Raw genomic sequence first — 23,982 nt, forward strand, 5'->3', positions numbered from 1 at the left:
GAGGCTGCTTGTGCTTGTCACCAATTAACAGAGATGGACATGCAGATGAGGGAAAATAGTGCTTTTCTTCTTAAGGTAGCACAAGTCAGGAAGGTGCAAAGCTGTTGGCAGCTCCTGCATTGGCTGTAACACAAAAAGCAGCTCTCATTTAGTTTCAGAGCACAGAGTGTCGTGTTCTGCTTTAATTCAGGAAGTCCCACTTTATTTAGTTGAGTTTATTGATTTGGCAATCAATAAACTAGTAGTAGCTGAAGTGACTTGGTCTTTTAAAATGTGAATCCCTTTTCTTCTCACCTTTCAGGTGTTGGAAGCTCTGACAGCTGCTCTGTGGGAGGAGACAGCTCCAATCCAGCTGCCCCTCTCTGCAAGCCCGTTAGCCAAGGGATCTGCAAGAGGCTGTTTTACAGCTTCTGACAAGTATTGAAGCCAGTCAGGTTGCCAGGTGGGGGCTTCAGGGTGGCTGAGGCACGCCTGCCTCTCACGAGCAGGGGCTGAGGGACTGCAGGCTTGAGAATGGAAGGTGGGGAGTGCCTGCTTTGGAGAAATTTCTGCCACTTGGGAATGCCAGTACTCTGCCCCACTACAGAGGAGAACATCTTAATGTCATGGGGAAAAATGCCTCAAACTTGATGGTGAGCTCCAGAAACTGTGGGACCCTGTAGTGCTATCTTTGTGCTGCGTTTCCCTTCTAAATGTCCCTTGGTCTTGGGGTTCTGTGATTTTAGGAAGGAGAGCAGGATCCACCCTCCAGTGTCAGCTCTGCCCATGCAGCAGGCATGGCCAGCCACATGCAGGGGAGGTGGCTTTGACACAGAGGTTGTGGTGAGGGTAAATTATGTACTATTAACACACAAATGCCTTCCTTAGCTTTGCCAGGGACTTATTCCCAAGTGCAGTTGTGTTCACAGCTTCCTCAGACTCAAGATCAGAAACTAAAGAAAGAAGACATGTATCAGGTGGGTTTTTTCTTCTTTCTTTGCGAGTTCTGACTTTGAACATAGGAGCAGTTTAAAAACAACTGTCTAGTTTGATGGGGAATTTAATGTGTTTTGAATTTTGTGAGAGGATAACTATTTGGTAGATAAGTCATCATGTTAAAGCTGGGAAACTGCAGTGAACCTGTATGATTCTTAAAGCTGCTTGGTCCAGCACTTGTGTATTGTTGATTTCTTTGCTTTGTTGTGAAAACAAGGGGGGATCTTATGCTGCACCATATATAACGGGCCCTAGAAACCTGCTAGGTAGGGCTGATTGCTTGTGAAAGGTTTTAATCCCCTCAGACTATTTCAGGCTGTACCTAGGATCCTTTATTCAGTTAAAAACAGCATGTGAAATACCAGGCTCCTGGTGTTTCTTAGTGAGCTTCATGTACTGGCTAAATTCCACTCAAATGCACCTCAGGCACCTCTGCAGGCAGCAAGGAACAGCAGCTCCTTGCTGCCAACAGCGGGAAGGCCTAGGGCAGCATTTGGGCTTGGGAGCACATCCCTTACAGCAGGAGGTTACAAATGTCACCTGGAAGGGTTTCTTTCATGCACTTTGAGTCTTTCCAGGCAGCTGTGGTGGAACCTTCCTTCTCAGCCCTGTGTGTGTGGTACAATACCAAACAGCCCTTGCAACACTCATGTTGTCACAGCACAGTGTGGCACTCAAGATACAAATGCCCTTTTATTTTCACTAAAGCACTGCAAGCAGCACTGACAGCAAAGCAGCAATATGTGCTGTCTATGCATGGATAATAAATATTGCTGGTTTGAAATTCCTGTGCACATTGGGCATGGATTGTGTTTTACCACATCACACGAGACAATGACAACAAAGGAGCTCCTTGCCCTTAGCATAAGGTAAACAACAAACAAGCAAAGCTAGTTTGGCTGTCACTGTGATGATCAGCTCCTCCATCCAGGAGCACCAAGACTCAGCATTGCTTTCATTTCACAAACAGAGGTAATGGCAAAGCCACTTCCCTCCTAGCTATCAAAAGCTTATAAAGAGACTGTTTCCTCTGAAGCTTTGTGTAGGCACATCGTACAAATATTTCACCAGAATACATTAGAACCGTGGCATTGCTACTTTCTTCACCACTGCACAGGAATTACCAATGTGGCCACCAGTCACTGTCAAGGTGTTTTCATCCTGCATTTCCTTTTATAGTTTTGCTTTTTTTAATTCTAATATTGCCTTTCTTCTTTCCAGTCCCCTGCAACTGAAGGGCAAAGCTTAGTCTAACAAGAGCTAAATAACGCACAAATACGTACGGGTACTGTCGCAGCTTTGAAGTCCCATCTGGGAGAATGAGGCCTCCTGCAAGTCTGATACTCTACTGGAGGTTATCTGGAGTTGATGAATTACAAACACAAAGTGATGTCTTTTAATGAGCAGCAGCATCTTAACTGCTGACCTACTTGCCCAATAGAAAGTGACACGGGAGTTGCAAGTTTTCTCCTTCTCATCTGCTGTAAGTGAAGCTCTCCAGCTTTGAAGCTATCCAGCCTGACCCTTTGTCATCAGTGGTTTGCAGATGCTTGAGGCACCTCGCTTCACAAGTGGCCCCAAGCACATGGATGATTGGATTTTGGGTGAGTGGTTCAGCCAACATAATTTCTTGCCTATCTCAGGTTTTCCATGGCTGGACCTTTTCCAGGTGCCACTGGGAGTGTCCACAGTTTCCACCACCCAGGGGCTTGGTGGGTCTGAGGCCCTGGTGGACCCAATTTGCTCCAAGTGCTCCTTGTCTGAGCCTTGCCACCAGCTGCTGTCACACTGCCTGTCTGTGCTATGGCCACTGCATGGCTCCTGTTGGGACAGTTGGTCACCTGCACTGGTGAGGGTACTTAGCATGGGCCATTCACTTAAGAGTTAGGCTTGATGATCCTTCCAGCTTAGACTATTTTGTGATTAATGCTTTTTTAGTGAAATGGCATTGGAGGAAAACAATTTCACAGCACTAGTAGCAGGACTTTGCATGGGAGAAACACCAATGCTAGGGAAAAGTCCTACAGATGGAGAAGCCCATGAGAAGCTCTCTGCGAAAACCTGGAAACAAAATCTGATACAGATTTAATAGGGATCAAAACCAAAATATGATGTTTGATATGAGATGATTCAGACATTTGAATGAATCTGCTTCTAGTGTAACAAGAAGATGGAAAGTCTCCTTTCTTGGAGGGAAAAAGTTAAGCAAAAATCAGATCAGATTGGTAGAGGAAAAATTTGAGTCGGAACTCCTGTAGGATGAGGGAAAGCAAGAGGCTTGTTCAGGCTGAAAGAGAGTCAGGTAAGAGGGGAAAAATGTGTTGTTGGAGAGATACTGGAGAAGGTTTTCTGCTGTAGATGACTGTTTTTCGTGCAATTTTTTTCTCCCCTGAGATGAGGGGCTAATATTCTGCTGAGTTTCCACAAGGCTTCCTTCTCTTCTGTTTCTCCAGACCAGGTCTCTGGGGGTGATGCTCTTGGACTGATCACCCTCCTGCAAGCAGCTAAGGACATGTACATGCCACTGTGAGAGGAGGAATATATATGCTTTAGGAAAGGACTTTATGGCAAGGTGAGGAAACCATAGCCAGTTCCCAGTGGCCCTGCCTGTCCTGCACATCAGTGGGTTGCTGTCCCTGCAAATCTGGGTGCGCGCTGTGGCCAGGGGATGGCTCCCTGTGGCACTGTCTGGGGAGCAGTCCATGGACCTGTGTGCTGCTCCCCTGGGCTCAGAGTGAAGCAGAACACAGCTGAAGTGAACAAGTGCTGGTTTTGACTGCATCAGCGAGGCAGCTGGGAAGCAGCAAAGGGTGCGCAGGAATGTCTGAGCGTGCCCTGGGGAGCGGCCGGGCAAGGGGAGCGCTGCTCCCAGGGTGGTGCACACGCCCTGGCACGGCCCCATCTCCATTATTGCCAGGCAGCCTCAGGCTCCCTCCGCAGCCCACGGAGCCGCCAGGCAGGCTGCCAGCAGAGGCAGCGTTCTGGCAGGTTTTTAAACGCCGACTGAGTGGGTGGTGGCAGGCCATTTGTACCATATGGCACCCAAGAGCTAATCCGGGAGAGGGTGCTGGGCAGGGAGGCGGCCAAGGCTGAAATGCCATTTAGAAGTGAAACATCAGCCCAAGTGGCACAAGCCCACAATGCCAAACAATGAAAGACACCAGGGGTGGGAAGGGAGCTGGAGAGCAGAGCATGACTGTGCTCTTGAAGCCAGCCAAATTTCTTTACCTCCTGCTGTCCATATTCACAGAGTGCTTAGAAATTCTGTTATCTTGAGTATGAGCATATATTATGAATATTGAAATAGAGATCTCAATATATATGATGTATTTTGTATGCATGTGTTGCTTTGCTCGGAAAACCCGATGAAGAAAAAGCAGAGCTGTACAGAAAAATACAGAAAAATAATTTCTGGCTCTGCCCTGGAGTGCTGGTGCTGATGGCTGCTGTTTTCATGATCTGTATGTACTAGAAGCTATTGATCTCAAAGGGGTCCATCAACTGACAGGATGGGAACCCTGAGCTTCAGCTGGTATTGAACATTTTGGCCTTTTGGAAGTCAAGTAGATCTGGTCCATGGTCATCTTGCCTTTGAAGGGATGTTTTATCCTCCAAAGATCAATTGATAGAGTTTTCATTTACAGTCTTGTTATATTAAACAAATGACATTGTGTAATCGTTTGCTCTCTGCTCTTGGGCTCTAATAGATAGCACTTGTCACAGTTATTGATTTTTCCTCTCTTACAGAAATCTAGTACTTCAGGAATATTGAGTCATGCTATTATCCAGACAGCTGCCAACCCTCTGAATGACAGACAACAGGCTGTTGTCACTGTAAACATTTGATAGGTGGCAAAAAAAGTAGCAAGAGTGTCATTTATCCACTAAAATACTGTAAATAAGATGTAGGCTTGGGAGTTCTTTGATGTCTTAGCTTATAAGAAGATAGGATTTGTTATGCTGGAATAGACTGATTTCTTGTGTGCTCCCTTCACTGTGGTGACTGTGACCAGGTGCCCTGGTGGATGGTTCCAGTGAGCTGATCCCCACAGTGAGCAGGTTATTCCCAGGTTCATGAGTTTCATCTGAGCAGAGCAGGAGTGCTTGTACTGACCTGGGTGTTGCTGATGTCAGAAACTTGGGGACACTTCACAGTGCCCCTTTCCTTCTTGGGATGTCACTGCATTTTTGGATCACTGCTGCACTGGTTGACTCCCTTGGATGAAGATGTCCAAAACAGCAAGTGGTTGCAGCCATTTTAAACTCCCCCAAGGTATGTGTAATGAAATTTATCTTCAAACAGGCACTATCAGTCTATTCCAGCATAACAAATCCTATCTTTGCTTTTGAGATCCAGCTCTGAGCTTTGCCATCACTCCCTGTGGAAGGGAGGTTTTGCAGGCTCTTTCAGATGTCTGAGTAGCCAGGTTATTTGCTTTCCTGCTGCATGTCTGTTAAAAGAAGCAGGTGGTTTATCTAATGGTGTCTGCTGTTGTAAGCTGTGCTGCTAATTGTTCACCCTTTTGATATTTTTCTTTTCTTAGTTCTTCCTCTGCTGTCTCACTAGTCAGATTTCCCAAATAGCAAGGGAGCACCTTGGTCACTTTTCTTCTTGACTAAATCCTTTAAATTTCTCACTTCTCTTCAGCAGTCCCAGAAGGAATATCTTCTAGGGACAAAGTAGCTGTAGAGCTGTCAGGCCTCCTTTGCATCCACGTGTGCAGCCCTTGCTGGTGTAGTGCACTCGGTTATCCCTGTGCCCAGCACATCGGCCAACCACCCTTGGAGTTTTCTTTCTTTTGTTTCCCCTTCGCTCCTGCGTCCTCCCTCCTGCTGCTGGGAAGGGTTTTCCTCAGGTGCCACCCCCTGGATGCAGGGGGCACAGGGATGCTGGACAGGGCAGGTCCTTGCAGCAGCTGGTCTTGCAGCAATAACACGTGCTGCTCCATGAAAGCAGGGCTGGATTCTGTGCAGTCTTTAAGTGCCTTCAGCTCTTCCCTCCCAAGCCCTGTCTGGATGGACACATTCCTTAGGAAAGCTTTATCTACTGACATGGAAGATAGAATTATTAACTGTCATTTGTTTAACTACATATTGCCCAGAAAATAGACTTCTGAACCCCCAAAATACTGTAAATACATTAGAAGAAGTATTATAAAAGAGAGATGCTAAAGTTATTCTGGAGATTTAAATCATAAAACTTTAATCAAATTATTAAGTTCAAGTCTAGATACAGGCTATTTCACTGAGCTTTAGTGCATTTTCCCTTTAGAAGATATTCTAATTTATGACTGCTTAAGTAGAGGGTACAATAGTTTGCATAAAGAAATGGAACTGGAGGTTCTTTCACTGCACTGTAGTGCTGCAATCATATCTACCATCTGCCATCAAATGTTCACCTTTTTTGAATAATCTTTTTTGAAAATTCTTTTTTTACAAAATGGTAAAGCTTGGACTATGAACCATGACTTATATAGCTGTTTCAGGAATTGTTTTTTTAAAGCATGTGACAATAAAAACTTGATTAGAGGGCTGCAGCTCCTTGTCCTGGAAGGAGTGAGAGCCCTCTTGGTTTTTGTAAAGGTGGCTCACCTGATGGCAAAGGCACTGCCTGGAATATTTTGCAGACTGGTGTTTCTGTTTGTTGATTCCATATTAAACAGAATAACCAAGCATGCTGAAGGTAAAGCCCTGGTTTAATTAACCCTCTTGGTGTAGTACCATGTGATTAAATGTGACTGAGCTGCTCCTTGGGGCTTCTGCTACTGAAAATACTAACAATAATCATTTGTTTTCTTTTTATATTTAAACACATTATTGCATAGCTTGGTGCAGAGATAATTACCAATTTTATCTCCTGTGTTTTTCTAATGTTCATTAATAACAATAAAGGGTTGTAGGTTAAAAACTCATTTAATTGCCTTTATGTTAATGACATTATGAATAGCCTTAGCTACAAGATTTTAATTCTGTCCAGTATCCTGTTTCTCAGTAAAGCCCCAGGAGAGCTGCTCATTTTATCAGCATTACTGATTCAGAGTTTTTCCTTGCAGGTGGGTTTTTGTACATAATCAGAATTAATGCACAACACATTTTGCAAGGAACAGAGTAGAAGCTCTCTGAATAAGTAATTAACTAGAGTGCCCAAGGAAAAATGCCTGAGCAAATTTTTTAGCATATTCATAAAACATTAAGAAGAGTCACAAACACAGTGGAAACAATTTACTGATAATATGCTTTCATGCCATTTTCTAACTCTCTTCTTTTTTTCTCTCCTTCTCTCTCCCTTTTAATGAATGGAGTAAAAACCATGGAAATATCAGCTCTCATTAAGGAGCACCTGCCCTTGGAACAGATTATATTCTGAGCTGCATTGGACAAGGACTTATTGGAAGATAAATGGAAGTCAATACTGGGCTTTTTCAAAGTAAACAAAAAATAGACTTTTCTACTTCATGTATAAATAGCTTCCTTTCTACACCACCTCCTTGGTGCTGAAAGACAGAAGGAAGGAAAGGTTATCTCAGTTACTTCTGTGTCTAGTGAGAATTAATAGATCTCTCAAAGATGCTGATGGGGTGCAATGTGTTTGGAATATGCCAAAGTGGATCCAGATACTTCCATTGTTTGGTTCAGTAAAGTGTGTGGGTCTGGCCCTCACATGCAGGGTAGATGAAATACTTCCTTGCCAGTAGCTTGGCCATAGGATCTGTCTGTTCCCTCTCCCTGTCCTATAGTTTAGCACAGGGATCTCAGCAGTGGCTCTCCTCTGCTGGACCCTGCACTGCAGTGATTGCTGCAGCCCAATGGAAAACATTGGGCTGGGCAGATGGAGCAACCCAGCTGCACTAGAGAGAATGCAACATCTGGGCAGTTGTGGGCTCCTCTCTTCTCCCTCCTCTAACCACCCACTGCAGGGCCAGGAAGGCTCCTCCTGCCTGGTCTCTGCTTGGCTTCAGACCCAGCTGCTGCAGCCCCTGTGTGGGAGCAGGCAGAGGTCCTGCTGCCCTGGCTCCCTGCATCTCCAGGCTGAGACTGCGCTGTGGAGGCATCTGAAAGGGGCATGCAGGGTAACTCTGGGTTAGCCTGAGGGGAAAAGAGTGATGCCATGGCTGTAGGCAGTCAACACTGCAGTCCTTAATCATTGAAAGTCTGGAGCAGAGAAGTGAGATGGTCCTAAATATCTTCATGTTAAAGAAAAGTAAGTCTGAAAGGTTTTTATATTTCTCTTCTAGCACCGGCTCTTAAGGTTTTGCTTGTGATCACATGGATGTGCTGTTCAGAGGGACTGCCATACTCAGGTGGTCAAGTGGTTCTGGGGGCCAGAGATGCCTCGGCAAAATGGTGAGTCCTCCAATGCGTGTGTAGCATGATGCTAGAGCTGTGGCAGTGAGGCTGCAGGGGTCCAGTCTGCACACAGAGAGAAGACCAAGGATGTCACTGGGTGGTACCAAAACGTCACAGTGGGCAATGGCTTCACCCTCTCCTTCTGGAGTGGTAGAATTGACCTGGGGGGCTTTTCCCTACAAAGGTAAAAATCTTGGACAGTTTTTCTGGGGACTGCTGGATCAGCCCATGCTGATCTGCTGGTTGGTGGCTCCTGATGAAGAGCCAGTGGCGCGATGGGCTATCGAGGACCGTCGCTTCAGTTCAGTGTGAAAGCAGTGAGCTGGAGCAAAGGTCCTGCCCTGCCAAGCCTGGCCTGTTTGCCACTGAAATCCCTGCCAGCAACTGTTCCTTTAATGATCTTTTTGACAGCCAGAGAGAGAACCATTGTTTGCTTAGTTTGCTTTAAAAATAGATTTCTAAATTTGCAAGCGACAGTTCAATGCGTGTCTGAAACCTGGTGCCCCAGGGTGCGCGGGAGCACCAGAAACCACAAACATGGCACGAGCTTGTGGGGACGTGGGAAATGGCAGCACTAGGGATGCTAATGTGATTAAGTCATGTACAACTCAATTAGTTTCCCTTTTCCTCCCATGGTAGGTGGCAGGCCTGGCTGGTCACTTGCTGGTGGATGGAGACGTTGCATTCAAGGTCACACCGAGTGCACGGTGGCACTGAAGTCGAACAGTTTCAGTTTGACCCTGGTTGTGCAGGGCCACTCTTACAGAGCTGGGAGCAGAGAATGAGCAGCCCTCCAGGTCTCCATCCTGCATTGAAAGGTAAATCTTGGCAGGCAGCATCTTCTGCCAAGCAAGGACAATGCTTAAAATGCTGAAATTTGCCTGTAGAGGGCTTTTCACATCAGGGCTTAACAAGCAAGGCAACACTGGAGAGCTAAGTGGGGAGAGTTAGAGCTTTGCCTGTGCTAGAGCACAGACTGAGTGTGCAGCTAAAGCCCTTGTCCTCTCCTGTTTAAAACAGCAAGAAAGAAGAATATCTTTTCTAGACATCAGAACAGAGTGCTACCCATTTAACTGAAACACCTGACTGGAGAGACAGGACCAGGAATTGAAACATTCATGACATCTCTGTGCCTATGATGGGCACCATGTTTTCACACAGGAGTTTGGAAAGCAGAAGTGTCCTGAATGTAGAAGGGATGAGCACATCTGCATGGGCAGGGGAAAGAGAACTCACTATGTGGGGAGGAGATTCCAGAGAACAGGAGAAGCTGTGGCCATCCCAGCCATGAAGCTTGATCCCACCAAGTGGTACTTCCAAGTGGACAGGATAGGGTCACAAATCTCAAAAAACTTTATGCTAAAATCAGTCTATTCCACAAAATTCTGGGAGGATCAAAAATTTGGGTGGGGGTGGAGGAACTGCCACATGGTCATCTGGACAATCTAAAGACATCCTGCTTTGTTTTGACCCTTTTTCAAATGTCTTAAGTCTCTCCCTTACGTTTCAAAATGAAAGGCTATATTTACATGACCAAAATGGATTGCTTTCACCAGAAGCATTTGAAAGTTTGCATTTTCTGCCCACAGTTAGGGACAGACTAAACCTGAACTCCCTTTCTTAAGAAAGCTCCCTCACACAGATGTTTTTTTTTTCCCAAAGCAGCAGACCAGCTCTCCACTGAACCTACGTTATCCTGTGCCCTAGGTGACTGTGCTTTGTGGCTTGGTGCAATGGGACCCGAGTGGTTACTTGGGAAGAAACATCTCTCACATGGTAGGAGATCCAGCAAGCAAATGGCAACTTAATTTCTGCCTATGGGTGAGATAAAATTGGATTCTGACATTTCTGACTTATGAAAGGAAAGAATTTTAAAGAAGTATGCATTTTGTACTTGTTTTTAAAAGTAGAATTCTTTTCTGACCTGATATTTGCAGCTTAAAATCAGTGTCAGAGCCCCATTTTTCCCTGTTTAATGGTAAGATGTAACTTGTCCTTCCACACTTCATTAATTTGTGTTTTGTGTGCATCTAGCTAACTATGCAACCCCTAGGCTTTTGATTGTATGTTACACCATTTACTGTTATAACAACTTAGCCATCAGCAAAAAAATTCTTGAAATGAGACCAAACTACTTCTGAATATCTGCATTAGCTATTTGAGTCTTGGAGCTAGCTCAGTAAAAGGTAGGGATTTAAAAATAACAAAACAAAACCCATGAAAATTATCCAATCCATGAAAAATATGCAGCCTCAGCAACATGGAATCACAGCAGGCACACTCTATCGGTGCAGAAGTGATTGCAAGCCCTGTCTTGGGGTGGGGCTAACAAAAGGGTTAATGCCTGGGAGGCACCCACAGCCCCTCGCCAAGGTCAATGGGAGCCCTGCCTGCTGAGCTCACGCAGGATCAAGCTCTGTTTTTCCATGATGTTTAACACAATTGGGTACTGCAATGGTTTCTTTGCACTCCGTAGCTCCATTTTAAAAAATATTGCTTTTCTGCAAATAACCTAATCTATTTCATTATTAAATATAAAATCATGGAGGAAATAATTATGCAATCTTTTCTATCCCTTTTATTTTTTGTGGGGGTGCAGGAAGAGGAAGATAGGAAATTGTTTTTAAATAATGCTTTGTACTTTAATGCTAATCTGGTATTGTGAGTTGACCCTTTTCTTAAAGCTAGGCATATTCTCTAACACTTTGTGGTGGTAAATATGTAGACCTACCATTTACCCAGTAACAAGCAAGCATATTTGCAGTAGATTGGAAAAAATAAAAACAAACTAATGTATATTTTTCAACTTCCTGGTGTTTTAACCTTTCTTAAGAAAAGACTCGGGGGACATAATTGAAGGAAAGTGTTTTTCTTTAGCAGATGGATTGCTTTGCTCAGATAATATTTTAGTTATGCCAATAAAATGAAGGGTACCCAGAAAACCATGAAACTGCCAGCAGTTGTTAGTGTACGACTATTACCAAGGCAGAAATGAGGCCAGAGCAGTGATAAATGTGCACATCTCTCCCTCCATCAGCTGAGGAATGACCTGGATACACTTTACATCTGAGCACCAAGTGGGCCAACATTTTTCACAGCAGCACTTAATAGTGGACATTAACTTAGCCCTCTCCAAAAGGGCTGACCCGGAGGCTACCCTCTGTGGTTCTCCAAATTGTAATCGCTTCTGCAGTCTGTAATTTTATCAAATCGCATGCACCTTTTCCAGCCACTTATTGGCCAATTAAGTCAAGTTCTCACTGAGGGGGTCCAGCTGGCTTCAAGTTATCTTAGATGAATTGATTGAAGACATTCTGCAATCTATGAACCCAGTTTAATGATCTAGGTGATAATACTTGTAATTCTTCTCAGTCAAGGGAATTTGCTGCAGCTGTTGTCTGCAAATCCGTGTTCTGATACAGTGAAGTACCAGAAGAGCGTTAATCCGCCCTCAGAGTTTATAGTGATGGCTGCATTGTGAAATGGGAAATTTAACATTCACACAGCATTGCCAAGCACAGACAATTTTTTTGTTGATGTGTTTTTATTTTATTCTATTGTGAGTGTTAAAGAGGTTACATGGAAGAATGCATTATTGATAATTCTTAAAATTGGAGGCTGTACAGCAGTATGAAACAGCCTACTAAAATATTGCATAAAATGTTTGAGCTGGAAACTGAGATTTGCCTCAGAGCATGAATATACCATTTTTAAAATTCGGAGGTGAAGCATAGCTCCAGAAATAAAGCCACTGGGCCAGATCTACTCCCTAAGACATTCCAACTATCTGGAGTCAGTTTTGCTATTCAAGTGTTCACTAGTATAAATGAGACAATAATTTCTGTCTCTTTAAAAAAAATGATAAATCTTTTATAGAAAACATAAATAAATACACGGGAACAGGTGCTACATTCAGCCATGCTAGCATAAATCAGGAATAACCTCCCACTTACATGATGTAAACTGCTGAAGAATCTGCCTCTGAGACTGGAGTCCTTGCCCAGATTCAGAGCGCTTGAAGTGCAAATGAAGGAGTGCTATACACTCCAGGCCTGTGTCAGAGTATCTTCAAGACCTGCAGTTGCCTGCATGAGGACCTGTGAAAACAAAGAAATAATAATATTTTCTTGCTTTGGTGGTATATGCCTCTTTTCTGAGTCTCGGAAATGTTAATCCCTTCCCTATGAAGCAAATAATGCAACTAGTGCTAGGTAATTTTTCTCATGTTGAAAATTCAAAATATTTAGTAATGAAATATCCTGTAGTGCATCCGTGAAGTTTCTGTTTGTGAAAGGGGGTAGCTGGGGTTTGATTTCACTGAAAAAGCAGCAACTTTCTGCTGTGCTGCAGATACCCATTTGCTTTTCAGTCACAGGGACTTCCCTTCCATGTGGTGTGACCAAGCCCAGCTCTGCCAGTGCCCATCTTGCTGAGAAGCTCTACTGCTTTTGATGAGATTTGTGTTTTTTCTTTTTGCTGGGAAAACTCACTTTTTAATAGGATTTTTTTTCAGAGAGTTATGTGAGGTTTCCAGCCCCATCCAGCTCATCCCATGCTCTCACCTGCTGAACCTGACACCAGAGATCTCTTGGCTGCTGTGGGCAGAGGAGGACAGAGCTGGGTGAGCCAGGCCCTTCTCCCCACCTTCCTGTGAGGCCAGGCCCAGAGTTCAGTGGGGTTTCTCTTTGTGTCTGTGGACTTGGACCAAGTTGTGTTGGCAAACCCAGGTCTGTTAGTTAACTCACTGTGTGTGTTTCAAGCACGAGTCCTTGGGGGTTTGAAAGTGCTGTAAAGGTGATATAAAATGAGGATCTCTCCTGAGAATTTGGCTGGCTGAAGAAGTTTGGTGTTCCACAGATAGAAGAAATGGAGCTGTTTTGCCTAGATCTGCTGCTGTCGTACCTGGGGAAAGCTGCCCCATCTCTGGGAAGTCCCTTTTCCAGTGGCAAAGCATGGATGACGGTGCCAACTTCTTCTGCAGATGGCTGTAAGCTCAGGACCTTCAGTGTCAACATCCCTGTGGGTGAGTTGGACTGAATCCCTGTGGATTCACAGGCCCCATCTGGGTTCCTGGGACCACCTTCCTGGGGGAGATGGGCCCACAGTGAGGGTCCTGAAGCAGCTCCTTTCTTGTGGCTCTCTCCTCCAGAAGATGCTGTGGCTGGGGTAGGGATGCCTCTCCACCACAGGCCCTGCTGGCTGGGTACAACACACACATTTTCAGGGGATCTGGGGGAGAAGAGGGTCAGATATGCACTCTGCCATTTATGAAATTAGCGAGCCATAATTTCATGCATGCATGCAGCAGAAAATGTCTTTGATGCTAACCATAGGAAATAACTCTGAAATTAGCTGCACCAAGGGCACGCTCCTGCCTGACTGGGCTGATCTGTGTGGAGCTGAGCCTTGGTGTCGCGTTGGCCATGCTTCAGCGGGCGCACATTGCGCTCGCCCTGCCGCCGCCGCTCGGAAGGGAGAACGGGGCCAGGGATCTCTCCCTGTAGCAGGGCTTAGATTAAAGTGTATATGACTAAGGAAGCTTGGTATGGCCACAGAGAACATCTTGTTCTCTATATTTAGCCATAGGCAATGTCAAGTACTATATGTTATATGAGTGCTCTTCTCCAGTCCTGTAGGCCTTGTTTTAGAGGTTGACTGTGTGAGTCAAAGGGCTTAGCTTTAAAATAACAGTCTAACAAAAAATATTTGGTTTTTTGTCTTTGCCACCCAGAACAGAAATACCCAAATGAGGGGGCTGCCTTGTATGAGGCAAAAAGCAAAAGCTCTGCTCTTGCAGCGCTGCAGCATCTCCTGTCAGGGCCAGGCACTGCTGTGGCAGCAGCCCTGGTGCGGCGTTACATTTTCACCATAGATGCTCTAAAAGGAGAGGTTAATTAGCATGGCTGCCTTTGATCCTCTGCTTGAGAGGGAAGAGAGAGTTTAGTCAGTAACACTAGCCAGCTTCCAAACACTTTATGGATTTTGGCAAGAGGCATCACAGTCATAACATTTGAATATTAGCACTTTATAGCTCCGCCACACTAACAACTGCTAATTAGGCAGCTTGGACATGGCTGAGAGCTGCCTTGAACCTTGTGTAGTAATTTACACCTAGGCACAACTACAGCTCTGATGTGGGAACATTTTACACCCAGTTCACATGTATGGAGACGATTAGCAGCAGTGATGCCAGCAGAAAGCCTGATATTGGATTCCTCTTGCATTCCCCCCTCTTCTCAGCACTTAATTTTGCTTTCCTGGAACACCCAGAGGTAGAGTGTGGGAAACCCCTGGGCTGCCATCTCACCCACTACGGCATCTTCAGAGAACTTGCTTACTAAATCCCAGGGTGGAATTTATTTCAGCAGAGCACAACCACTTTTAACTGGCCCAGAGAATTCATCCTCCAAATAACCTCCCATAGCTTTATCAAAATCCAGAGATGTGTTTCCTCCCCATGCCAACAGATTTTTTTTTTTTTTTTTTTTTGCTTGGCCTCAGCAGCAGTACTAAAGTTGAAATGTTTGATGCTTTATACTTGAGTGTTGTTATCTCCAGTTTTCATTGTGCTCTCCCTCTTGTGTACATGGACTTAGAAAACCACTATCTGTGATTTGCTGCCACCCTCCCTCCTTCCCCCTACCTCTTATCAACACTGAGGTGATGAGGTTCTCTGCTGCTCGTACAGCCATCTTCAATTAAAATACCAGCACTCTGATACTCTTCTGCAGCTGGGCTGTTTGAGGTGTGATAAATAAGTGGTGAGTGTGGGTCTCCTGCCCCAGAGGTGACTTTAGTCCCTGTTGCTTGCCAAGGTGCTGTCACTGCTGGAGTGAGCCATCAGCTGAGCCACACATCCAGAAATCTCATACTGATGGGAGTATTCTCAGCATCACATCTCTAATGAGCATCGTGTTAGTGGTGTCCCCAGCTACAGACTTTCTCCTGCTGAAGGCAAGTTGACATCTCATGGAAGAGCTCCTCCTCATCTGCTCTTCTTCCCTGGCCCTCAGATAAAATGCTGGGTTTTCTGAAGCTCCTTCCTCAGCTCCATGCCAGCCTTGTTTCTGAGCTGGTGGGGGCCCTTTCCTGGGCTGGGTTACCTCACTGGGAGCAGAAGTAATTTCCCATCGTTCCTGGGGACAGTGTTAGCAGTGCAAAGGAAGTGTATTCACCAGAATTAGATGCTTATTTCTTCTTTTTAAATAATACAATTTTCTTTTCTTTCTTTTAAAAGGAAGCAGTTGAGGCATTACATAAACAAATGGAAAACAAAAGTCAGCCTAATGGATGTTTCTCTGGGAAAAGCCCAAGATGCTTATCTCATTATTTCTTGAGCTACTTCAAAATCAAATATGTCTTTCCCTTATGTTTTACTGTCCTCACTGCTGATGGGAATAGACCTGGATTATATTTGCAGTGATAGGTAGAAGAGTGTGTGTGTGTTTTTGCAATTTTCTTATTATTTTTATACTTAATTACTAAGATCCTGAGCCATGTGTGCTTAATTCAAGATGTCTACAAATGGCCACAGAACAAAGCAGGATTGTGAATTTCTGGAGGGTTTATGCTTTAGGTGTTTATCATGGGTTGGGAATTTGGACTTTTCCCTGAAGTGTGCATTGAAGCTCTAATAAAAACAAAAGTTAGCAATGAAAGCTTGCAATCAAATAAATAACAAAAGGGCAAAACTGTATTTCACCTTCTGTAATTTGATCTGTAAGAAATGTAAATCACTCATCCAGAAGAGAGAGGTTTTCAATTAGTCCTCTTTTCTTAAACATGCAAATCCCCCAGCCATGTTTAGCAGCACAGTTTTGCCCTAACTCTGCAGAGAATTCCCAAGCAACCTTTAATAGACGGCCATGCCTTCAGGCTTGTCCACTTATGTTTTCTCTCCTGCCTGGGCACAAGATAGATTATGCATATTATTATTCATAAGTGCCACCTATTGAAAGCATAACCACAGGCACGTTTGCAAATGGTGGGCTTGCCCCAGCTGTCCCTGCTCATGCGAAACATTCCTGCTCACCAACGGACCCCTCCAAGCCCTTCCCTCAAAATCGAGGTCATTTTCTTGCCAGGCATCCTGGCACGGAGAAAGATTTGCAAAATGACCCATGGACTTTAAAGACAGCTAAAATTGAAGGGACTATTCCCCATTTTCCTCCTGCAGAAGTTTTTCCTGATGTTGCTTTGGTTGCCTCTCCCTGACCCCTGAGGCTACTGCTGCCTTGTAGGGTGCTGGAATTGTGAAGGTAGTGATGTGATATGAAATATATGTTCCTCATTAAAAATGGGATTTCTCTGACTGATGCAAGAAACAATAAATAGTACAGAAGAACTGAGAAGTAAATAGATAAGAGTCTCACATGACTGGATGTTATTTGTTCATTCTTAGATAAGGGGTAAAGATAACTGCTTTACAAATGAAAAATCAAGTACTTTTAGAATAAATATATATATATCTTTTAATCTGCTCTTGCATATGAGACCATTTTCCTGAGAATATGAGTGTGTTTGTATAAAGAACAAAGACATAGGATACAAGTAATTTTCAGTTTGCCATAAAAATAGTTTTCAAAAATGATATAATTATGAATTAGAAATACCATTTAAATAAAAGTCTTGAATGCTAGTGGCTAGAATTAAGCATAACTGTATGTTTCCACAAAAGGTCAATTGTGATTTTAATTACTCTTATGTAAACTAGCTCATGTTTGAACTGCAGTTATAATTAATATACATGCCTTATTGCCACGTTATTGCATTTTTGATCATGACAGACTTATTGTGTCTGGACAGTCTGAATGAACATATAAATGGATGTGAACCTCTTTGGGCTGATGTTCTGTTACAGCAGATTTATGACGGTATAACAGCATTAGCTCTGACTGCTCTGCACGGAGCTCAGAGTGGGGTGGGAGAGGCGTGCATTCCGTGATGGGAAGCACTGCTCCAGGACAGCAGGATGGATGTGCAAGCAAGGCCTGGGAATGGTTGCAATGTCTTCCTTCCTTAGACAAGTCTCCAGGGGGCGAAGCAGTCAGGAAAAGTACAAGAGTCTTGTAGGGGTTTCTTCTCTCTCTCTCTCCGTGGAAAGGCGTGGTGGAAGTGTTCTCCCTGGTGGCAGATGCAGCTGAGCTGTGTGACAAGAGGTGCAGCTTCTTCTTTCCTCTGCACAGCGCTCTCATTTTTGGCTTTCAGAGAGCAGTGAAGCCTGAGAAACTGTTCCTGGAGCATCATCCCACGTGCCTAAGCACAGCCCACCAGCAGTGGCAGGGCAGGAGTCCCACTGCCCCTCCTGCCCTGCCCTAGAGCTCACGGGCACGGATTTGGCTGCAGCCAGTCCAAGTCTGCCCAAGGCGTTGCTGTTCTCAGGTACCAATCAAAGAGTGGAAACAGAATAAAAACTTTGTACCTGGATGCACATTTTCAGCACCCTTTCTTTCCCATCTACAGGATGCAGGATGCCAGTTTCTGGCTCTGAGAGGGTCCTGAGCTGCCCCCTCTGTTGGCCTATCTATGGTCCACCCCCAGCACCAATGGGAATCCAGACAGCAACTCCCAAACACTGGCCATGATGGATAGGGGCTTGGAAAAAGGATCCTCACACCACTCTGGAGATCAGAAGGTACCTGATCAGTTGGAAAACCCACTGAAGGGTATTAAGGCCTGACAGAGGTGTGTTCCCCTCTGTGCTGGGGGTGGCACTGGGTGGGAAGGTTAGCCCAGTGTGGTGGAAACAATGACAATTGAAATACCCCTAAACTGGGGAAAACCAGGGCTACAGAGGCTCACGGGATCTGGGCTCATGCTGAGAGTTGGATATTGCATGCAGGTTTTCTGCATGCCCTATGGGATTTTTAAAAACAGATGCAATTAAAAGTAAAACTTAAGGAAATGGTGCCAGAGCTGCATCTTTAACACACAGATAGGTGGGCTCCCTGCTGGAGAGGGGCTTGCCTATACCCCTGGCTTTCAGTGAAGGCTGTGGGAAGTATGAACCTACCTGTCCCTGCAGAGATGTGGGACAGCCCAGTGAACGTGCACAGGGCATCTGTGCTGCTGCCCTTGGCAGAGCAGGGAAAGCTGGGAAGGAAAGCTCAATACCTCTGCTTGCTGCTACGTGTTTGTGTGGTGGAGGTGAGCATAGGAAAAACAAATGTCTCCATTTCAAATATGCTTCACTTGATCCTCTCTCACCCCTGGAACAGGGGCTGCTTTGCTGTCCTGCTCAATTGAGTGGTGAAGGGACAATGGTGCTGCTCTGCACTGGGGGGCTCCCTGGGGCCTGGGGGGAAACTTTCTTCATGGGAGGGAATGGGTGTTATGGCTCCTTCTCTCTCAGACTTTCTACCAGGGACAGGATAAAAACTGAAAACAGCTCTCTAGAGCTGCCTGGGGAAATGACACTGGACCTCTTTCCTCAGAGGCAGGGAAGACATGTTCAAAATGGAAAAACCTGTGGAGAAACCAAATCCTTTGTTCTTAAAACCTTTCCACGGCTCTCTTCAGCTCATGAGATCAGCCTTGGACACAAGTGTCTTGGATGCCTGGATCAGTCTTGGAATATCCTTTGGGTACTTCTAAATTACAAACTCTGGTTCCATGGTCCTGACCCTCCTCACAGCCTTGCACTCTCTCCCTATAGTGGTGACCATTCTCCCCTCTCAGATGTCACTGGAAAACATTGCTTACCCTCAGTGCATCTCCCTCCCCCCTTCACCATGATTACCCTGAGCTGGAATTGCACTCGTGGGAGCCTGGCTTTCCTGGGAAGCAGGTGCGGGCTTCTGTGGCGTGGGATAACGGGCTCCAGCCCCGGCCTGGGACAGGGTGCCCTGGTGACAGGAGCGTGTCCCTCTCTGCTGCTGCCCCGGGCTGACAAGGGTGCCAATGAGCTGTGGTGGCAGTGCCACTGCCCCGCCCCACTGCCACCACAGCTGGCAGGCAGGGCTGGCTCTGCCACAGCTGACCTGTGCCCCTCCAGAGCCCATGATCTGAAAGACAAGGTGCCATTGCCCACCCCAGCAAGGCATGGAGCTGAATGGCTCTGGGGCCCACAGGTGCCGTGTGGGGACCTGGGTTTGTCCTGCTTCTGAGAAGTGCTTGGTAAAGAGGCAATGCTTTATCACCCTCTGTGACACTGCTGCTTTACAGTGCTGTGGTTTACAGTATGTTTAGAAAGCTGGATCAGTCTCCATCCATCTCTTACCTTCTAACCTGCAACAGCTGCTCGTTGCTACATTTGTCTTTGTGAACAAGAAGAGTGATAATTCTCCACTCAGGTAAAGATAAATACGGCGGAGGTTTACCTGTCGTGTGTGGGTGCGTGTCACACAGTGTGTTGTGTGAACAAACTCTCTGCATGCTTGCAGTGCATAAATGCTTTATGTACGTGTGCATGCATGTGTCTAAATGTAGGTGCAGCCAGATGTACCCAAGGCTACATGTATGGTGGGCATGTTTGCACCTCTGCAGAAAAGCTGTATTCATATGCGTACGATTGCATGCATACATATTGTCAGGAAAAACCCAAATCAAGTCACTATAGATAGCATCATGGAAAATTAAAGACAAAGCTGAGAAGAGACAGCATTAATAACCAAGGCTCTTATGTCACCAGTCAAGAACGATGCCTTATGAAGAGGAAAAAAGAGCATGTGGAAATCTTTAAGCAATATACACAAGCATCATAGGCACTCACCCCAGGAGCACATGCATTTAAAGGATGTGTGTGTTTGTGTGGGTGTTTTATGCATCTGGAAAGGCTCCCTGAGACAACTGAACACAAAGCCAGCACGTGTTTGTGTTAGGTTGAGATGCTGGCATTAAGATGATTATATGAGTCTATTAGCAGGGTGTTATGACTCCAATTTCACTTAACATCTGAGTTCACATTAAAATATGCCCTTGGCCTGACAAGGCATTATTAACTTGCATTTAATAAAAATAAAATATTACATTTAAAAAAATTGAAAGCTGACAAATTTGATTTAAATGAATACTGAACTCCAGGCAAATGTGTTGCTTGAACTCTGCCTGCTGTACTGGAACTGACAGGAAGCATTAAAATAATCCTGAGTGGTCAATATGTGATTAAATATCACATGTCAAGTTTAGCAGGAATATTCCTTCCAAAGAAAATTATATTGTTAAAAATAAGTGACAAATTCTAAGCAGCTCCTTCAAATTCATAAAGATATGTGAAAAAATGGAAGTAAGCTTATAATAAACTGGGGTGTCTGCAGGGGACAGAGAATGTACTGTCTCCTACACCGAGCCATACAGAACATCTACAGGTAATCAGATAAAAATGATTGCACATATCTGAAGCAATAAATTTCCTTTGCATTTGCCATAAAACATAAAGAGAATAGACATCCTACATTTTCACACCATGTTTTCATCTGAAAGTTTTTGCTGTCATGCTGTTCTGTCTAAAGGTTTATTTATTTGTATAGAGACTCCAGTATCTATATGTGTACATACATGCCTAGATATATATACACATGCTAAAGCCATCATAAGTGATGTTCAGACTGAGAGAATGAAAACGAAGATTTTAAAGGAAATAATTGTAACAGTAATAGTAAAATGCCCCTCTCCACTCCACCATTAGATGTTTGGGAACACTAATGCATCATGGCTTTTTTTCTGTTACAGATTCCAGCTGGGAGAACATGCTTAAACATGATCAACTTTCATTGTGTATTTGATGAAAGACAGACATAGATGTCATTGCTTCCACTTGCTTCAACAGGATCAATCCAGGATTACCAGGGTGCCATAAGGGTGGTGCCCAGAAGTCTATTTAGATTAGATACAGCAACAAAATATTGGAATCTACAGCTTCAGATAAATGACTCAATATGCCCAGGTCAAGAGGTTACTGAAGTCAGGTGAGATCTGAGACCTATTTATCACTGCCTGAGCTCAAATTATGTTTTAAATATTGTCACAAATGAAAAACTGCTGCCAGATGGTGTCATGTTAATTCATCTCACTGTACTCAGAAACTGTCCTTCAGTTCCATCATGGTGCCTGTTATCCTGCATCAGTGGGGTACCTGTCAGAGAACCTGCTTTTGCTGAGAAGCAGGGGCTCTGCTCAGCCCTTGCTTCCTGCCTGCAAGATGGATGTGTCACATTTCTGTGGTGTGTGGCTACAGAGACCTGTACAGCACCTATGGGGCTGAGACACGGCTCTTCTTGGAAAGCAGTGCATGTTGGGTGGTAAGAGATATAAGGCTTCGTTAGCTCTTAGTTGATTGAGAAATCTGCTATTCTACCCACCTGGTCCAGGGAAATGGATTTATTGGTCTGTACAAAGAGGCATATGGGGATGAAGACTTTGACCCTGGTGCATTAGTGCAAAGGGGCTTGAAGCTCTCCCATGCACTGCACAGGGCTGGCACAACTGTCCTGTTCTTCTCCTCTGCTCCCATTTCCTTTTCAGGACTGTAAGAAGTGTGCCACCCTGCTTATCCCTGTGGTCCCCTGGGCAAAGGTTGGGGTATGTTGTAGTTTACAGTGTTCAAGGGAACATAAAATGACATCGATCAATTTTATGCTTCTCCTCTCTCCCTCGCACATCTGCTCTTCTTCCCGAGCCCTGCCTTCAGCTCTGGCTTCAAGCACAGTGCTTGAGCCCTCCAGCAGCCGTGGGATGAGGGTGTCCCTGGATCAGGCTTTCCTCCACTCTGACGTGCCTTTATGCTGGCTGCCTCAGATCTCCCTGCAAGCTGGGTTACAGCCAAGGCTCTCCCCAGCAAACCTGGCCTCCTGGTTCCAGGGTGCCTGAGAACTCTGCTTCCCATGACTATCACACACTGCTCTGAGAGGCAGAGAGTTGGGCCTGAGTAAGGGCATAATGTGTTTGGACTGATCACTCACTACCAAGCCAGAGAACCTCAGACTCTCTCATCCCCAAAAGCCTGTCTCCAACTCTCTTTTTCCTGGTTGTATGAGTAGAGAAAAATACAGGACTTCTCTAAAGTCTACCATAGCTAGAGGGGTTCTTCTAAGTGCAGAGGTCATGACAAGTCACTATCTTGTGGTAGTGGTAAAACCAGAAGAGCGGAGTGATGCTCAGAGCTCTGCTCTGTGCCCTGTGCAAGGGGTAGTTTGAGCTGAAAACTACTGCAGTAGCAAGGGCATTGTTGCTTGAGCAGGGGAAGAAACCAAAAGCTCAAGGATGGTTAATCTTCTTGTGGGAAGGCATTACCGTGCCTCCTGGGTTGGCTTATTTCTGTGCTAGCACTGGAAATGGTATTGCACTGGATGAAGAGAATACAGTGTTGTTTTTCCTACCTTGTGCTACTGCAATAGGCTCTGAGCCTGACAGATGTACATACATTGTGGTTTTATATCTCCTTGCCTCCTCCACATGTAGCAAATATACCATTCTCTTTTCCAGTGTGTGACTTCCTGTGGGGTGCAGGAGCTGAAGTAGCAGAGGGGTCTCTGGGGTCTCTGGGCAGCCCCAGCCACAGGGAATGGGCTGTGGCCACAGCAAGGGCCATAGTGCTGCCTGGCTGGCCAGGGGGAGATGTTTGGCTCTGTGTCCTTCTGCCTTCACAGCTCTGCTGAAGAGGAGAAAGACTTCATCATCAGGGCAAGTGCTGCTGCAGCCAGGGAGTGAGAGCGTGTCCGTTTGGGATGCAGATGAGAGAGTTCCCAGCAATCAGGAGGATGGGGTAAAGTGGGACACTAGCAACAAGCAAATTATCAAGCCTGTAAGCATAAAGATTGCAAATGTCTCCTGGTTTCTTAAATTATTATTTTTGGCAGGGTTGCATATGTTCTCTGTGCTCATTCCATGAATCCAGCTGATTATTATTCCAATCACCAGAGGAAGAGAGAGTCACATTAATTTGTAGTAATTAATAGCACTGATGCATTTGACAGCGCATGTTAACAAGCCTCTTTGATTGTTTGGATCTCTAACTGCGGCCCTTCTTGTTTGCATCTCCTCCGAGGAATTCATAATATCAAAGCTTAACGGTATCTGATACTTGTCAAAATGCAATTTATAAAAGTTTAATTCTTTTATTGATTTAGTTTGGTTTTGATGCCTGCAGAGTCAGCTCCCTTGACAGAACTTAGCGGATTCAAATGCTTGTCACCAGCTCGGCCTCCTTTTTGCAGGGAACAATTGCCATAGGCCAAGCCAACAGGCATGGTTTAATTGCCATTAATTAAAAGCATAAATCTCTTTTTTCTTCAGTTGCTCTGCTCTTAAAGGGGGCTGCATCTCTCTCTCTTTTCCTGTGTTTGTCAGAACACCTTCTGGCAAGTAAAGTTAACCCATTCCGTGTTCCCAAGCACTTTCTGGAATAATCTTTTGAAGCATAACTCTTATGATCTGATGTGAAATGCATGCGGTTCGGTGATATTTAACAAACTGGATTTCTTCTTTATTGCAGTATAATGAGGTCAAATGAATCCCTCCATGGGTTGTATACATGCTTAAATGGTTTCTGCATCAAATCCTTTTTGACAGCAAATAAAACAGCAGCCAAACAAAACATCAGCTACTTAAAATTGGCCGGAAAATCAGAACATAGTGTGATTGGCAAAAATTAAATTAAAAAGAAATCCCAGTGTCAGCCCCCGTACTCGCGGTGGGTGGGAGGGCCGGCTCCCGGCGGGGGTG

General features: G+C 45.0%; 2 long non-coding RNA genes across 7 annotated transcripts in view; one reads left to right on the top strand and one right to left on the bottom strand.

Moving 5' to 3' along the window:
* The window catches only part of LOC135305095 (uncharacterized), a 35,759-nt gene extending 13,098 nt beyond the window's left edge, over positions 1-22,661 (top strand). For all 5 annotated transcript variants that reach the window (XR_010366374.1, XR_010366373.1, XR_010366375.1 and 2 more), the window contains 13 exons: positions 868-956; positions 2,197-2,579; positions 3,429-3,547; positions 7,278-7,402; positions 8,211-8,319; positions 8,962-9,140; positions 10,030-10,143; positions 12,836-12,943; positions 13,180-13,345; positions 15,138-15,276; positions 17,785-17,956; positions 18,347-19,613; positions 20,992-22,661. This is a non-coding gene — a long non-coding RNA (uncharacterized LOC135305095). The remainder of the gene's footprint in view (positions 1-867; positions 957-2,196; positions 2,580-3,428; positions 3,548-7,277; positions 7,403-8,210; positions 8,320-8,961; positions 9,141-10,029; positions 10,144-12,835; positions 12,944-13,179; positions 13,346-15,137; positions 15,277-17,784; positions 17,957-18,346; positions 19,614-20,991) is intronic.
* On the bottom strand, positions 10,014-22,760 carry LOC135305098 (uncharacterized). 2 transcript variants are annotated; one of them, XR_010366389.1, is made up of 3 exons: positions 22,638-22,760; positions 12,276-12,419; positions 10,014-10,137 (listed from the first exon to the last, which is right to left on the bottom strand). It is a non-coding gene; the product is annotated as an uncharacterized LOC135305098 (long non-coding RNA). The 2 variants fall into 2 exon arrangements; XR_010366390.1 differs by lacking the exon at positions 22,638-22,760 and adding an exon at positions 13,225-13,426.
* Between the last annotated feature and the right edge of the window lie 1,222 nt (positions 22,761-23,982).

Source organism: Passer domesticus, chromosome 7 (assembly GCF_036417665.1).
Source record: "Passer domesticus isolate bPasDom1 chromosome 7, bPasDom1.hap1, whole genome shotgun sequence".
Classification (NCBI taxonomy): domain Eukaryota; kingdom Metazoa; phylum Chordata; class Aves; order Passeriformes; family Passeridae; genus Passer; species Passer domesticus.